Below are 5,770 nucleotides of genomic sequence, written 5' to 3' on the forward strand. Positions count from 1 at the left end.
TCTAGACAAAAATTAGGGATTTGGCAAGTAACTACATCCTGACAAGACTTTGTTCTACAACTGTCATCTGTCAGAAATTCTTGCTCCTTCGTCATCAACCGAAGCTTCGAATACATCGAATTCAGAATTGGTGGAGAAATGGTCATTATGTTCAATGTAGCCCTTTTCCAATATATATCACCAATTTCAAAATTTGTAAAGATCTATAGAGTCTTGCCATTTGCAGACTACCATTCCATCAAATAAATTTGAGCTTTTTATCCAATTGTTTACACTCTTATTTGTTTCTATTCGACAAATGTTTTGCATGCTTTTAATTGAGAAAATATCATTGTTTTGAATAAACAAATTTTCATAACTTGTTTTAAACAAAATGAACATTCACGATGATGAAAGGATACTTAGGAGATCCTCATTGCTCTCCCAAGAATGGTCTGATCTCCAACAGGGTAAGACATTTGTTCATATTCATGGCATGACTGTATCTTCTTCCTCCGAAGCCTTTTGTGGTTTATCCTACTGAGTGGAATGCTGGGTGGAGTATTCACCACTCTCCTCTTCAGCGGAGTAGCGATCTTTCCTCCTCAGCAGATGTGATCTCCTTAGTGGGTACGGTACTTGGTGGTTGATCCCCAGAATCCCTTTGTCCCTTGGATAGATTCCCCAGTAGAGTTGCTTATGTGGCGGATGTTATCTGTGCAATAACTTCTGCCCCCAGCTGGAATGACGGATGATTCATCTCCTGCAGAGATTTTGTTGCTTCCTGGTACCTCTGATCCCCGGCAGATTGGATACTCTCCGGTGAACCTAGCCTTCTCTCTTGAGATGTAGTATCGGATGTTTGTGTGCTTGTTCTTTGGAGATGGTTGTGTTAGAAATGTCTATTTGTCAGCATTCATCATACACCACGCATGTGTGCATATAATTTTCAAACATTTGGATATTCATATTACATTCTTTGCCATATATCTTTGTTTGTTATTCTCTGCTAGTTGGTAGTACATTTCCCAAGCAGATGTCGGTGTCTGATCCCTCAATGTAGAGTCAGACCATTAAGCAGAAAGTGTTTATCTTTCTTTCCGCATTCCCCACTGAGTTATATCCTCGTGGATGATGTTTGTTTTTTGTTTCCTCCCAACACATATATTGGGATGGGTTTCCCTATTGAGTGATATCCTCACTAGGGCGAGTCTTGATTCAGTTCGCCTCTTTGGTTCGATCCTAAATTGGCCTTTTGTAGCTGTTTCCTGTGCTTCCCCGTGGCATAAATGAATAATTGCTCAGTAATCAGTAATCATTCATCTTATCCCCGGCGGAGTCTGTGGTTTTTCTACCCTTATACCGGTAGTTGTAAACCCTATTTTCTCCCCTTTGCAGAGTTAACCTTTTTGTTCATCCTAATTGATGACGGTTACTCTTCTGTGGTTTTCTACCCAGTATCCGGTAGATGTAATCCCCTCCTTGACGGTTATCATTATCCAATATTCGATGTTGATATTCCTTTTCTTGGATAATTGCTCTGATTAGGCAATTTTATCCCCAGCAAGTCATCTTTCATACCGGTTGCCGGTAATGTTTGTTGCTTCCCTTGATTGGTCATCATAATATACCTAGTTTCGGTATCCCGATGCCTTTCTTTCTCGATCGATCTATCCTTTATTAACCCAGTAACCGGTTGTGGATAATCTTCTATGCGAGTATATTATCTATGTTTTGACGGTAATAGATAATATATCTCATGCACTCTTTGGTCGAAGCCTTTTGTTCTTCCCCATTTGAGTAAGATTCGTATCCCTATTTTGGAATCGAATGCCCATCCCATAATCGAGTTTGCGTTTTGCCCTCTTTTTGGATGATGAGTGTTTTGGAAATATTCCCCAATTCACGCTTTGGTTGGTCACCTATTATATGCTTAGTAATCGACATCCCTGGTGTTCCTTCCTTCTGCTCCCTATTATGACTTTTTGTCCCCTGTGGAGTCAGATTTCCCTGAGTTGAAATATACCTTTTTAGGTTTTCCTCAGATGATTTCGGATGTTTGATATCTCTCACCCTTATACCGGTCTTAGATATTCATTCTCCCCGAGCATGTTGTTCCCTCACCCTTATACCGGTGTTCGGATCACATGTCTCTCTTTGAGCTTATTACCCAGTAACCGGTAATACTTCATTTGTTTTTCTTCAGCTGAGTCCTTAGTGGACTTCCCCACTTGAGTCCGGATTTTTATCCGAAGTGTCCGTTGTGGATAATTTTTGTTGTTGTGTTGGCATATTCCCCAATGCATGCATCTTCGAGTCAGCTCGAGTCCTTCCATTGATTTATTTCATGGATTCTCTCCGTGTCTCTCAGCAGGTCTCAAGCCGTGACCTGCTCACGCATTTTCATCCCTTTACTCCCCGATAGAGTCTCTATCCCATAGATTAATTTATCCATAGGAATTGTCAATTTCCTCCTGATTGTTGCCTTTGTGGACGCATACCCCCACAGAGTTTTACCATTTGCATGCATACATTTGCATCATGAGGTCTCTTAAGGACCAAAATTCGTCTCTTTATTATTATTTAAGCCCATTCTACCCCGTCGAGACGAATATTTTAACCTTCACTTCTCCGGCTAGAATGACCTTAAATAGGGGCATCTGTAAGACCCTAATTTTGTCCCTAAGATCCCTCATGGCATCATAACATTGCACTTGCATTGCCTCAAGGATCACTAGCATCTTGGTTCCCTTTGCCTTTGGGTGGATACTTTTGTGAGTGGTTTGAGATCACCAAGCATGCTTGAATTGTATATCATTGCTTTTCTCATTTTGTTTACTAACCAAAAGCACAAAAAATATGCCACTAACATCTTTTGTTTGTAGTTTAAGCAATCACAAGGTCCAAAGTTTCAAGGAGATCCTTTGTATAGAGATATGGCCAAGAGGAGAGGATAACAAGCATGGTAATGGTTCCCAAAGCTATCATCCATCAAATATGCCTCCCTAGAATCTCAATTCATCATTTTGATCAAAGCAAGTCAAAGGGTTTGAGGTTTGTGTCCCAAAGGAACCCTAATTCATCTGTGCACTACAATGCCTTGTTCTTGAAGCAACCTCAGCCCATGATCAAATACAATCAAGGGAAGTTCTTTAATTCTTCATTTCATGCATATTTGAACTTATTTGAGTGTCCTCAATCATCAATTCATCAAGGTATGGGTCATGGACTTGAGAAGTTGATCAGTCAGTTCATCTGACTATTTTGAAATGCACTGAGACCTAACATTTTATGTGTTGGTCAAATGGAGATGGTTCCAAAAGAAAAAACGTTCTTAAGGACAATATGAACAACTTTCATGTTCATCACAAATTGATTTGAAGCTTGGAAGATCATCTCCCATTCCAATAAATTATAGGTCATTTTGACTAAAATCCTAATTTTAGGTCAACTTCCTAAGGACATAACTCATTCATTTTTTATGATTTTGAGGTGGGATCAAATGCATTGGGAGGATTAATATGTCTACTTGAAATGTTATGTTGGAAACAATTTCAAAATCGCAAAGGAAATACATGTGATAATGCAAGACATTATAGGTCCTTTTGGACCAAATGCATTGAAAGGCAAAAAAGTTCAACTTCAAGTGCCCATAACTCTTTCATCAAAAATTCAAATGATGCAAACTTTAAGTCCATTTTGATTTTCTTGGAACGATCTGCAACTTTAATGTTGGAGGTTTTTCTATTTGAGGCTTGCATCATCAAAACATAGGGGCTTGAAAATTGGCCAAATTTAGAAACCTTGCATTGACATGTTTTGCACATCACACTTTAAACTCAAATTTCATAAATTTCCACACTTCAAATGGATTTTTTCCCAACATAACAATTGTTCCTTACATAAAAACCTTTCCAACCGTTACTCACATGATCATATTTGGATTTGGCAAATGGCATTTTCGAAGAGTTGAACATTTAGGCATAATTATGGAATGCACATGAAATCTTGATACACAAGCAATTGCCATTCAAATTACACGTCCAATTCAACTTGGTTTATGTTCAGCATTCATTTGCATCAGCTTTTGGGCTTTGCACGCGCCTGTACAGGCCCATGCATGAAGGATCCAAATTCCATGCACATGAGAATTCACCTTGATTGCAGTTTGTTTTGCTATAAATAGAAGGGTTCAGCTTCATTCTCATTCAACCTAATGGCGCTAGAAATGCTGCACAACTGAAACCATAACCAATACCAAAGAAGCTATCTCACTTTCTTTCAAGTTTTTCAGATCCAAAATTCAACTACATCTGGTTGAATCCTTGGATCTAAAGCTTCTAAACCTTCATCATTCATCTCACTGATCACCTGTTTTGGCAAAGTTAGCAAGGAATCGAGCTCAAGTTACCAGAATTCAAGCTTACTCTTCAACTGGTATTTTCTTCGAATCTCATCATCCATTGACCTCTTTGTTTGGATCTTGTGTTGGCTGAAGTCCTCTCAATAGAGGCATCATGATTATGCATTTAATTTTTGAAATCCATTGAGTTCATGATGAACACCAGATTTTTCAACCTCTGATTTCTCATACCATGGAAATCTAGAGAGAAAATGAATGGTACATGGATGATGTACACCATCCCAGCTTTCTAAAGATGTATATATCGTGCATTTTCATTAAGGTTTGGATCTCTGCAATTTTGGCCGGAAAATCCAAGCTCACCGGACAAGACGGTGGCTCCGGTGGCTGTCCTATTGCCAGATGCATTGTGGACCCTTGGATTCATTTTCTAGATTTGATCTTGGCCTTTGATTGTTATGACTTTTATTTAATCTGTGTGTGGTTGCATTGACTTGGTCCTATGATGCGCGCGCATGCCATTGCCTTCAGATTGTCCACGTCATTTAATGAAAGGAGATCTAATGCGCCAGGATTTTCCACATTTTCTAATTTCTGATTTTATTTTGTTTATTCCCTTTTATTTCAAAAATCAGTAACTCTTTTTAATCCAAAAATTATGGGACCAATTGCATTAGTCTCCAAATAAATTCTAGTTTTTATTTCTTATTTTTAATATTTTTCATTTTTTCATTTGATATTTTTTGTGAATTTTCTCTTTTCTGGTTATTTTTAATTCATTTTAATTAGTTTTTGATATTCAAAAAATACAAAAATACTTTCCTAACCTATTTGAATGATGATGGATCTATGAAAAATATTCTCATCAATTTTTAAATTGATTTGAGATTTATTTGAGATTTTAGTTCAATTAGGTTATTTTTATTCATTTTTAATTGATTAAAAATAGTTTCTGAGTTTTAAAAATGCTGAAATTTTTTGTCAAACTTTGTTTGACCTTGTTGAACTTGGGATAAATCACTCGGACCTTTCAAGGTTGATTTGAAGTGATTTTGAAGTTTGACCTTTCCATTATTTTTAATTCAAGGTTAATTTTAAATATTAAAAAATGCCAAAAATATTTTGTTCATTCCTTGACTTCCAATCTTCATCTCACTTCTGTTTTTGATTGTTTGACCTTGACTTTCAATGTTATTGGTCAACATATGATGATTGGTACATGTTATTTCATTTAATGCATTTGGTATTTTTTGCCACTCTTATTTCTATTCTTCATCTCCTTCTTCTTCTTCTTTCTTTTTGATCAATGAGTTGAAGGTTGATAAGTTAGCATTGATTAGGGAGACTTAATCTTCCTTGATTCAAACCTAATTCATCTTGATCAATTGATCAAGTGAATGGCTTTGCATTAAGGATAGGTTGTTTTCT

This window comes from Lathyrus oleraceus, chromosome 5, assembly GCF_024323335.1.
Source record: "Lathyrus oleraceus cultivar Zhongwan6 chromosome 5, CAAS_Psat_ZW6_1.0, whole genome shotgun sequence".
In the NCBI taxonomy this organism is placed as follows: domain Eukaryota; kingdom Viridiplantae; phylum Streptophyta; class Magnoliopsida; order Fabales; family Fabaceae; genus Lathyrus; species Lathyrus oleraceus.